General features: G+C 48.7%; 1 long non-coding RNA gene across 1 annotated transcript; it reads right to left on the minus strand.

Annotated features, from left to right (window-relative positions):
• Nucleotides 1-3919: 3919 nt before the first annotated feature.
• Nucleotides 3920-12393, minus strand: LOC142142605 (uncharacterized). The gene is made up of 3 exons (XR_012689237.1): nt 12243-12393; nt 6363-6614; nt 3920-4110 (listed from the first exon to the last, which is right to left on the minus strand). It is a non-coding gene; the product is annotated as an uncharacterized LOC142142605 (long non-coding RNA).
• Between the last annotated feature and the right edge of the window lie 6 nt (nt 12394-12399).

Raw genomic sequence — 12399 nt, forward strand, 5'->3', positions numbered from 1 at the left:
AGGCCAAATATTATGGTCGATTTATGAAACTTTATCGCCATCTAGTGGTACTTTATAATAAATTCTACTTGGGCATGTTCATACAATATTATCAGCATTTATTTATTTATACAGAATTCTGCAGTGGAGCAAAGACCAAAGATGTAGAGGACTAACGATCAAACGTCAAAACCCAGAACATTTTCTTAGACCATTTTGTTTTTTTCACTGGTCATTTTTTTTATCATTTTATTATTATCATTATCTGCATATTCCACAGCGCTATACAGTGAGGTAATAAGATTAATATACACTGGTGATTTCCCCTTTCTTAAAGGCTGTGTTCGCAATTTATTATTAAGTATATAGTAATCAAATAGTATTTTGGGATTAGCATCACTTTCATACAATGAGAGGTATTTTCTAAAAGTGGAGGAAGCAGAAAGTGTAACTTACCCTTAATATGGTAATAGATGAACTCTATGGGCCTTATTCATTAAGGAACTTAGGCAAGAAATTTCTTACTTAAGTGTCCTGGACAAAACCATGTTACAATGCAAGGGGTGCAAATTAGTATTCTGTTTTGCACATAAGTTAAATACTGACTGTTTTTTCATGTAGCACACAAATATCAACTTTAAATTTCAGTGTACAAATAAGCTATCAAGTATTTGTGTGTTACATGATAAAACAGACAGTATTTACGAGCATGGGATCCACCTGCCTTAGTTAATACCAGCCCCATGATGGACTGTGCAGGGCTGGTGTCCCTATGAAGGCTACCAGCCCCGTGCTTTGAGGGCTGGGCGAATTACCAAGATTAGGACCTCTGCATTGGCAACTTTGCCAACCCAGTTGTCACAGCAATAGGGTTTCTGGGATCCGTCTCGGGACCCTTGGGACTATCTGTGACAGGGATGAAGTGGTAAATGGGAGGCCGGATGAAGGTCTTGCTCATAGAGGGAGGATGTACTCTATTTGTGTATACCAGATGTTTGGAGGAGTAATGCTGGACTGGACTAAGCAACTGGAATCTGGACCTGGTGGACTGGAGTCTGGATGCAGGAATAGAGGGACTGAACCCACGGCCAGAGACTCAGTAGCCCATGGATCGAGAAACTCAGAGGATTATATGGGACTGGGAAGACCCAGAACTCAGTGGATTATCAGGGGTGACTACCTCCTGAACTGGATAAGCCTGGAACTGGCCCCCGGGCAACTCAGAACTTGCGTCAAGCCTGGAACTGGAAGCCGGTACCCAGGGATGGCTCCAGAATTTGGAAGACTCAGAGCAGTAACCAACTACCCCAATTAGCCAGTAGGTGAGTCAGTGGAATAGGCTGAAGAGAGCTGGATCCACACGAGGGGTGAAAGCTGGAATCTGAACAGCAGCAGATAAAATTAAGCTGAATCCACACGAAAGGTTAACGGCCAAAGTCTGTACAGCAGCAGGCAGAATGAAGCTGAATTTACACGAAGGGTTAATGGCTGTAGTCTGTACAGCAGCAGGCAGAATGAAGCTGAATTTACACAAAGGGTTAATGGCTGAAGTCTGTACAGCAGCAGGCAGAATGAAGCTGTATTTACACAAAGGGTTAATGGCTGAAGTCTGTACAGCAGCAGGCAGAATGAAGCTGTATTTACACAAAGGGTTAATGGCTGAAGTCTGTACAGCAGCAGGCAGCTTGAAGCAGCAAACAAACAGTAACAGTGGTAAGTTGGAATCAGGAACTATGGAAGTGTTGCATTGGCAGAAGGTGCTTTTTATAGTCTGCAGAGGGAGATAATTGGTGGACGAAGTCAGGTGCTCAGAATAGCAGTATGTAGCAAAATGTCTCACTCAAAATGGCAGCCTCCAGTGCAGCAGACAGAAGTCACACTTTGTCCCAGGATTTGGAATGCTGCACTCTGACAGGAGGGCGGTGGACAATGATATGATACCACCGAGTGGCGTAAACAGGGCTAAGACCCCAAATCATGACACCATTGATCCCAGCACATAGGGTAAAACCATATTTGCCGATTTCTTGAAGTCGGCGTCCGGGAGCTGCCAGGGGGAGGTGGGCGTGCGGGGCTCAGCAAATTGCGTCATTTTTGGCTCCGTCCCCGTGACGTAATGACGCAAACTCGTCATTTTACAGCGAGGAGTGGGGTCAAATGCCGCATTTTGGATCTAAATATGCCCATTTCACTAGAAAGTGGGCAGATGCAGGAGGCTGCCATACTCTCCCAGGGAACATACCCGCAATCCGGGAATGCCCAGGAGAGTTGGCAAGTGTGAGTAAAACACACAAACGCACAATTTTCAGCCGACTTTAATTGAATAGAAGGCTCCCCAAAAACCTTTTTAAACACTTTATTAAATATAAAATAATATATGTTCTTTTTTTTATTTAGTCCAAATGGAAAAAAAAAAAAAAACATCCAAAAATTCTCGTAAAAAATGACCAACCCAAACACTATTGCCAATCACTGCTCCATGATCAAAGTCAAAACCTGGGATTCCCCTTTATTAGCTGGCCAATAACAAAGATTCCCCCCATAGTCTGTCCTCGCTGTCTATGACTACACCACCTACTTCAAATGCAAAACAAGGACCATCTTTTAAGAAATCTCCTCTTGCAAGATCCGACACCTCACGTCCACCTTCCCCTCCACTTAACTACCTACTCTAAGTACTATCTCTCCCATTATGGAAGACAAGATCTTTGCTCTCTTTCTCCGCTCCCCCCCCCCCCCCCGAATGCTTGCTCACATCTAGCTCATCTCTTCACCACTGGGACCTATAGCACACCAAGGCAAAATGTAAATAAAACACACCACTACTGTTTTAAAAATAACTTTATTTGAAATAAATTAAAAAAAAACCTGTAGTACTCACCAACATCCAGGTTCTTCATCTGTAATCCATGCTTGTCCATAAAATAAAATAAAATACGACCACAGTCTTGCAGCTTTGAAACCCAAAATAAGCTTCAGGATCGGTGTTTGGCAAAATAAAAAACCATGTAGAAGGACGGTAACTAGCTCCTCACATGAAGAGCTCCCGGTGCGTAATAACTTCATTACAGCTGCAAGGGCTATTTATAACAAGGAGGTTTCCCCCATTAGTCAGCAATAAGGTCTATAAGTATATAAAGACTGGTGCATACACTGTCTAAGCCCTGAGTAGTAAATAGTGATAGATGACTAGGTATACTAGGAGTAAGTCAAACAAAAAAAAAAGGCATCACAAACCGAGGTCAGGGCGGACAGTAGACAAGAATTATCGGTAGCAAGCAAAAGTCGGTCAGGCTGAGATGCAGTGTTTATGTCATGAATGAGGTTAAACTGAGAGCTAAAAAAAAAGAAACAATTTACATTATTATTGAAAAACATGGTACTAAAGGGGTAGGAGGAAATTAATGTGTGGTTTACACTTTTGCACAATGCGGTTCCTAAAGATTTAACCACCTCTCCCCCGGAGAGCTGTGGATCCTAAGGTACGCTGGACGGGTGACAAGATGTACCTGTGCGAGACCATGGTGTTTTGCGTTGGGACTTAGGGATGCTTCCAAAACTACCTTCCCTAAGGTTAAAATATATTATGAAAATAGGCTTTTGTGTACTTAACTGAAATGAGGTAATGTCTATAACAGGCGTCCTTTTGTTATTGATTTATTATGTGCTATGTTTTCTCAGTATTGTTTTCACAGAAAGCTTTATTAAATGCTCTATCTTATTTTACATCACTGAAATTATGGTGTGTACAGCTTGTTTTATTGCTTCCAGTGTCTATGTACTTTTTATGAAGTGAAGGCAGGTAGTAATAAATTATAATATAATAATAATAATAATAATAATAATAATAATAATAATATGTTAATGAAGATGGTGGAATGGACTTTTATTTCAAAGATAAACCAAGTAATTTTTTATGAACAATGTTAAATATCTCAGCTCTGTGGCTCAGCAGATATTGGGAGTGTCCCCTGGCACTTCTATCTTACTGTGATCCTAGTAATAAATGTTATATTTTGCACGTCTGTGAATTTAGCACTGGGTGGAGTATGTGCTTATCTCATAGCTGATCCATAGTCAACTGTCCGATCATGAAGTGAATCCATTGCTTGCAATGTCTGCCTCATTCTCCTGGCAAAAAAAGAGAAATAGAAAGATGAGGTTCTATATGTCAAGATTGGTAATAATTCACCACTCCTTGTCCTAACAGCCTTATCATTTAGGAGATGGCTGTGAAGGGGCACATTGTGATGAAGGGGAACAATGTGATGAAGGGAGGACACTGTGATGAAGGGAGGACAGTGTGATGAAGGGAGGACAGTATGATGAAGGGAGGACAGTATGATGAAGGGGCACAGTGTGATGAAGGGGTACAGTGTGATGAAGGGGTACAGTGTGATGAAGGGGCACAGTATGATGAAAGGGTACAGTGTGATGAAGGGAGGACAGTGTGATGAAGGGAGGACAGTGTGATGAAGGGGCACAGTGTGATGAAAGGGTACAGTGTGATGAAGGGAGGACAGTGTGATGAAGGGAGGACAGTGTGATGAAGGGGCACAGTGTGATGAAGGGGCCCAGTGTGATGAAAGGGTACAGTGTGATGAAGGGAGGACAGTGTGATGAAGGGAGGACAGTGTGATGAAGGGGCACAGTGTGATGAAGGGGGAACAGTGTGATGAAAGGGTACAGTGTGATGAATGTAGGACAGTGTGATGAAGGGATACAGTGTGATGAAGGGGCACAGTGTGATGAAAGGGTACAGTGTAATGAAGGTAGGACAGTGTTATGAAGGGGCACAGTGTGATGAAGGGAGGACAGTGTGATGAAGGGGCACAGTGTGATGAAGGGGTACAGTGTGATGAAGGGGTACACTGTGATGAAGGTAGGACAGTGTGATGAAGGGAGGACAGTGTGATGAAGGGGCACAGTGTGATGAAGGGACACAGTGTGATGAAGGGGCACAGTGTGATGAAGGGGAACAGTGTGATGAAGGGACACAGTGTGATGAAGGGAGGACAGTGTGATGAAGGGGCACAGTGTGATGAAGGGACACAGTGTGATGAAGGGAGGACAGTGTGATGAAGGGAGGACAGTGTGATGAAGGGAGGACAGTGTGATGAAGGGGTACAGTGTGATGAAGGGGCACAGTGTGATGAAGGGGAACAGTGTGATGAAGGGTACAGTGTGATGAAGGGACACAGTGTGATGAAGGGGCACAGTGTGATGAAGGGGAACAGTGTGATGAAGGGACACAGTGTGATGAAGGGAGGACAGTGTGATGAAGGGGCACAGTGTGATGAAGGGACACAGTGTGATGAAGGGAGGACAGTGTGATGAAGGGAGGACAGTGTGATGAAGGGGCACAGTGTGATGAAGGGGCCCAGTGTGATGAAGGGGCACAGTGTGATGAAGGGGCCCAGTGTGATGAAGGGAGGACAGTGTGATGAAGGGAGGACAGTGTGATGAAGGGACACAGTGTGATGAAGGGGCACAGTGTGATGAAGGGGCCCAGTGTGATGAAGGGAGGACAGTGTGATGAAGGGAGGACAGTGTGATGAAGGGGCACAGTGTGATGAAGGGCACAGTGTGATGAAGGGGGAACAGTATTATGAAGGGGACACAGTGTGATGAAGGGGAACAGTATGATGAAGGGCACAGTGTGATGAAGGGGCACAGTGTGATGAAGGGGGAACAGTGTGATGAATGGGGAACAGTATTATGAAGGGGGAACAGTGTGATGAAGGGGGAACAGTATTATGAAGGGGGAACAGTGTGATGAAGGGGGAACAGTATTATGAAGGGGCACAGTGTGATGAAGGGGCACAGTATTATGAAGGGGCACAGTGTGATGAAGGGGGAACAGTATGATGAAGGGGGAACAGTGTGATGAAGGGGGAACAGTGTGATGAAAGGGACACAGTGTGAATAAGGGGCACATTGTGATGAATGAGGAATAGTGTGATGATGAAGGCAGCAGTGTAATGGTTGTATGGCTTTAGATGGTATAAGTTATATATTATAGACATAAAGGTATTTTACTTCATACATGCTGATAATTTTGTATGACCCATCACGCCTGCTAATACGTTTGTGATAAATAAAGTTTAAGGAACTGTCACAAACCAAAAAGGAAGTTAAGTTAAGTAGAGATAAGAAAAGAAATTGGTGAGATGATGAAAATAAACAGACAGCCGGCTGCCCTTCAAAGTCTGCGGTTCTATCTCGAGCTTATGTGGCCTTTCCATAAATAGTCCTCTTTAACCCATGTCATGCTGGTCTACATCCCTTGTGCTCCTCTGATCCTGGTTGCTGAGAGTTTGTTCATTATCAATAAGTGTCATTTATGAACTGCAATATTGCAAAACACACATACGTTTACATACTTGGGCCTGGTTTTACAGAGAGGCGCATGTATTTTCAGGCCATGATGGAGACTTCAGCTGACTGCGGTTTGGGAATAGATGGGCAGATCCTGTACATTCCTTACTGACTACTAGACACGTGTGTATTATATAATGCTCCAGCCGTATTCTAGGACTTTGTTAATGACATTTTCAGAGAATATCTAGTGTCGTGATGAGATGCTGATCTTTTTACCTTCATTGTCCTAGGACCATACGCATGTACCATTATTCCTGAAATGATTGAGAATAAACTGGCTATTTACTAAACAGAGAAAAATATGTTTGCAGTCATTAAAGTGCTATTTCTTGGTTACATAGTCGTAAGATGGATATAATATGGATGGATATTATTTGGATCATACTATAGACAACTCATCAAGGGACTATCCCAGTGGTTCCTAAACTTTCTCAGCTCGAGGCACCCTTAGGGTCACCATAATTTTTCCAAGGCACTCCTAAGCAAAAATAATTTTTAAGTAGTTGGGTCAAAATGACGTAAGATGTATTTAGACCCCTTCACCATCACATTGTGCCCCTTTATCATATCACTCTGTATCCCCTTCGCCATCTCACACCCTGTGTCCCCCTTTTCCCCATCTCACACTCTGACCCCCCTTCAGCATCTCTCTCTATCCCCCTCCTTCAGTGTCTCTCTATCCTCCTCCTTCAGTGTCTCTCTGTCCCCCATCAGCGTCTGTGTCCCCTTCAGTGTCTCTCTGTCCCCTTCAGTGTCTCTCAGTGTCCCCCTTCAGCCTCTCTGTGTCCCCCTTCAGCGTCTCTGTGTCCCCCTTCAGCGTCTCTGTGTCCCCCTTCAGCGTCTCTGTGTCCCCCTCCAGCGTCTCTCTGTCCCCTTCAGCGTCTCTCTGTCCCCTTCAGCCTCTCTCTGCCTTCTTCAGCCTCTCTCTGCCTTCTTCAGCCTCTCTCTGTCCCCCATCAGCCTCTCTCTGTCCCCCATCAGCGTCTCTGTGTCCCCTTCAGTGTCTCTCTGTGTCCCCCTTCAGCGTCTCTGTGTCCCCCTTCAGCGTCTCTGTGTCCCCCTTCAGCGTCTCTGTGTCCCCCTTCAGCGTCTCTGTGTCCCCCTTCAGCGTCTCTCTGTCCCCTTCAGCGTCTCTCTGTCCCCTTCAGCCTCTCTCTGCCTTCTTCAGCCTCTCTCTGCCTTCTTCAGCCTCTCTCTGTCCCCCATCAGCCTCTCTCTGTCCCCCATCAGCATCTCTGTGTCCCCTTCAGTGTCTCTCAGTGTCCCCCTTCAGCGTCTCTGTGTCCCCCTTCAGCGTCTGTGTCCCCCTTCAGCGTCTCTCTGTCCCCTTCAGCGTCTCTCTGTCCCCTTCAGCCTCTCTCTGTCCCCTTCAGCCTCTCTCTGTCCCCTTCAGCCTCTCTCTGCCCCTTCATCATCTCTCTGCCCCTTCATCATCTCTCTGTCCCCTTCATCTCTCTGTCCCCTTCAGCGTCTCTGTGTCCCCCTTCAGCGTCTCTGTGTCCCCCTTCAGCGTCTCTCTGTCCCCTTCAGCGTCTCTCTGTCCCCTTCAGCCTCTCTCTGCCTTCTTCAGCCTCTCTCTGCCTTCTTCAGCCTCTCTCTGTCCCCCATCAGCCTCTCTCTGTCCCCCATCAGCGTCTCTGTGTCCCCTTCAGTGTCTCTCTGTGTCCCCCTTGAGCGTCTCTGTGTCCCCCTTCAGCGTCTCTGTGTCCCCCTTCAGCGTCTCTCTGTCCCCCTTCAGCGTCTCTCTGTCCCCTTCAGCGTCTCTCTGTCCCCTTCAGCGTCTCTCTGTCACCTTCAGCGTCTCTCTGTCCCCTTCAGCCTCTCTCTGTCCCCTTCAGCCTCTCTCTGCCCCTTCATCATCTCTCTGTCCCCTTCATCATCTCTCTGTCCCCTTCAGCCTCTCTCTGTCCCCTTCAGCCCCTCTCTGTCCCCTTCAGCCTCTCTCTGTCCCCTTCAGCATCTGTCTGTCCCCCTTCAGCATCTCTCTGTCCCCCTTCAGTGCCTCTGTGTCTCCCTTCAGCGTCTCTCTGTCCCCCTTCAGCCTCTCTGTGTCTCCCTTCAGTGCCTCTCTGTCCCCTTCAGCCTGTCTGTGTCTCCCTTCAGCGTCTTTGTCCCCCTTCAACGCCTCTGTGTCCCCCTTCAGTGCCTCCCTTCAGCCTGTCTGTGTCTCCCTTCAGCCCCTGTCTGTGTCTCCCTTCAGCCCCTGTCTGTGTCTCCCTTCAGCCCCTGTCTGTGTCTCCCTTCAGCCCCTGTCTGTGTCTCCCTTCAGCCCCTGTCTGTGTCCCCTTCAGCGTCTCTCAGTGCCCCCTTCACTTCCTTTACTTACCTTCTTCCCTGAAGTCTTCTCTGCTGCTGCTCCTCACTGAGGCTGCCGGACATGATGACGTCACGCCCGGCAGTCAGTGAGGAGGAGGATCCGGCGCTGGATGATGGCTAAGTTTTGTTGTTTTTTGGGTTTTTTTTTTCTTTTTTCTTCTAGGGCGATCGCGGCACCCCTGTGACAGCGTCGCGGCACCCCACCGCCGGACTATCCAGTATAATTGCACCCATTACTCTAAAGAACATATGTGGAGAGGTCCCCGGAGCCGGTGCCCGTGAAGAGGGCGAAGATTCCGGCTGTCGCTGTGCCCCTGGAGGGGCTGAAGACTCCCCAGATGGTGGTGCCCTACAAGCGGGTGAAGAGGGAAGAAGAGAAGTACTCACCCGTCCAGCGCTCCAGCGGCGGTAAGTATGACTTTCTTCCTGCAGGTCTTGTCCGCGGAGGAAGGATGAGCCAATCAGGGCTCATCTTTCCCCGCTGGCCAATCAGCGGCCGGATACGCGAGCCAATCGCGGCTCGCGCCCGGCCGTTTAAAAGATTTGCGCCGACGCGAGCCAATCAGCGCTCGAGCCGGCTAATGACGTCACGCCGGCGACTATATAAGTGGCGCCATTTTGGCAGAAGTCCGTCGGCGGAGGAGAAGAGCAGACGTCCGGAGCGGCAGAGGAGAACATCTATCAACAGGACGCCGGAAGTGGCAGGGAGCCCTTGTAAGGGCTAGGAGCGACCCTGCCACTAATCACTCATCGCGGAGACGTCGGCGGGGAGCCCTTGTGAGGGCTGAGAGCGCCCCCGCCTCCAGACCAGCCAGAAGACCCGCGCCGAATGTGAGAAGCGGCGCCGCCGGCTGAAGGGTCTGGAAGACCCGGAAAAGAAGACAGAAGATGGCGTGGCAAGTTGAGTATCCTGCGCAGAGCAGGTAAGTACACTTAACGTTAAGTCGGGCTCTAGGCCCGTGGCCGTGGTCGGGCACAAGGCCCGGGGGACAGAAAAATTAGGGACTTGGGCACTAGGCCCCGATAAAGTTAGTGGGCCAGTAGGCCATATTGTTAATGGGCACAAGGCCCTGTTAGTTAGAGGAGTCAGGGGAGGCTCAGAGCCCCCAGGTACAAGGGCACAAGGCCCTTAGGTAGGTAGTGGCCTAAAGGCCATAGGAAGGCCACAGGGCCTGAGTAGGGGCTGGTAGCCCATAGGCTATAAAGGGCACAAGGCCCTCAGCCAGTTAGGGAGGCCACAGGCCTAAGTAGGCAGGGGCTAGTGCCCCTAGGTAGCAGGGCACAAGGCCCTAGTTAGTGGGCTCAGAGCCCTGAGTTAGAGAGGGGGGCTGAGGCCCATTAATCAGAGCACAAGGCTCTGTGTGTAGCTGGGCAGAGGCCCATGGTGTGTAGGGCATAAGGCCCTGGTGGTGTGTGGTAGAGGCGTGAGAGCCTCGTGAGTGTAGGCGCGATCCTGTGTGAGGTGAGCACACGTGGTTAGGAGGTACAGTAGAGCGGAGGCTCCTGTGGTGCTGTAGCAACCGGCTGGTTGGCTAGCAGCGGTGTGCTCTGGTAAGTAGTGTGCAAAGTACTGTATACTGTATTTATTCTGTCTGTGCGGCGAGTATTGTTTGTATTACGGTATTTTGGGGTGTGCTACATAACTGTGTCCAGGGGCAAGACGTCAGGCCCCCATTAAAGGTAGGCTCTTGTTCCTGTGTTTTCCTGTACTAACCCGTGCTGTGGGGACAAGTGTAGTTACCAGCGTACACATAGTCAGGGAAGAACACACGTAGTTTTCCCGTCCCTTAGGTCCCTGGGGTCGCACTGGTTTCCAGAGGGGGTGACTGAGTCAGTCAGTGGCAGTGCAGCACAGCTCAACACAGTTCCAGGGGGCGTCCCGTGGTTCAGGTTGAGAGTCCCAGTCCTCAGTTCCGTGCAGGTTCCCTGACGGTTCCAGAGTGGGACACGTGTTCGATACCCGGGTGCAGGCAGTCGGGCGGTTCAGTTCGATCTGCTGTTCCGGGCGGCAGTCTGTACGCAGGTTAGTGGGCTGTTCCAGTGAGCCTCAGTAGGGCCTGGTGCAGCCGGTCCTTAGGATCCGTGGGTGACCCCATAGCAAGAAGGCAGCTTCTTGGTACGGTCTGGGTGAGGGGGTTAGGAACCGCCCTCCGGTTTAGTCCGTGAACACTGGCTGGTGTTCCCCGTAGTGGTTAGTGAGCAGTTCCGTTAGTGCACCACACCTAGTAAGGCATAGTTGTTTGACTTCGTTGCGTTGCCGACCATTAGAGCGTTGTTAGGGTCGGGTCGCTGTTGTAGTCAGTTTAGTTTTGTGGGTGCCCATCTTAGTCTCACTGAGAGTGCAGAGGGAGGCTGTGTGTTCCTTGTCATCCGCAGGTGCCGGGGAGGTGCAGGAGAACCGGATCGGAAGCGGGAGTGTCCCGGTGAGTATCACGCTCGATTCCCCCTTTCGGTTGGGCCCTCACCGGCAGGTGTGCGAGGTACTTGAGGCGGGACTAGTCCTGGTCTCAAGTGCCTGTAGTCCCCCGTGCCTTGGCAAGAGCAAAGTGAGGAGGCGGCAAGTGAGCTTGGACTGACCGTGTCCTCGTTCTTTGCCGTATTCTCGGACAGCCCTTACCTGGTAGGCACGGCCGTAATCTCTGTCTCTTTCCTAGAGGGACGTGGTTGGAGGTGACAAGGGTTGCGGCTGCGGATCTGCTGGGATCAAATCGCAGCTGGGATATCGGAGGCAGATTGAAGGTGACCATCGTTTACAAGGTAAGTTCTTTTAGGGTTGCGTCTGTCCTCTTTCCCCGCAGGCGCTACACATAAAGGGAGCCAATTCATGGCGGCCATCTTTAAGAGAAAAAATACAAAAAAGTATGTTGTCTCTTGTCAGGTCTGCACCTGAAATTAAGATCACAGAACATTAACTTATTGCTATGTTAAGACCTAAAATAAAAATATTAAGAAAGTAAAAACAAGCACCCTCAAATTTCCCCATCCTGCCCCAGAACCCCCCAAACAAAAAACACCCAGAGCAGCGTTGTATGTCCTACCAAGACCCCGTCTGTGTGGAGTTTGTGTGTTCTCCCGTGTTTGTCTGGGTTTCCTCTGAGTGCCCCAGTTTCCTTCAAACAGTCCAAAAACATACTGGTTGGTTAATCGGCTTCTGACAGAATGAATCTATGTGGTAGGGAATTTAGAATATAAGCTCCAAGGGTACAAGGGACTGATATGATGTTACAGCACTATGGAAAATGTTTGGTGCAATATAAATAAATGGTAATAATAATTATAATGCTACAGGTTTCTCTGTTATAGTTTGGCCTTGGCATTTTGCACGACCAGCCTAGGCTATGAGTTGTGCCCCTTCATCGCACTGTTCCCCCTTTAGGCTGTGAGTGCTGGGGGCACTTTTTTTGTCTCCTGCAGAATGCCGCTACATGACGGTATCTTCATGCGGACACGTTTACGTGTTTATTTTGTACTGAGCGTATTGTAAGATATGCGCAACCTATATTACATTAGCGTCAATGCGGCCAATGAGCCCCAAATTGGGAGCTCTGGAGCAGAGTATGTTGTACCTGCTGGAAGTGGTCATATTGTTCTGTATGGTTGTTATTCTGTTGATTTTACACTGTATATATTATTATTCCGCCCCCTACAGCTTTCTCCAGGTGTCTCTGCCCCAGATCCCATCACTGGTCCCCACAGCTCAGTGTCCTGGCTGCTGACACTGGA

Source organism: Mixophyes fleayi, chromosome 3, assembly GCF_038048845.1.
Source record: "Mixophyes fleayi isolate aMixFle1 chromosome 3, aMixFle1.hap1, whole genome shotgun sequence".
NCBI classification, from domain to species: Eukaryota; Metazoa; Chordata; class Amphibia; order Anura; family Limnodynastidae; genus Mixophyes; species Mixophyes fleayi.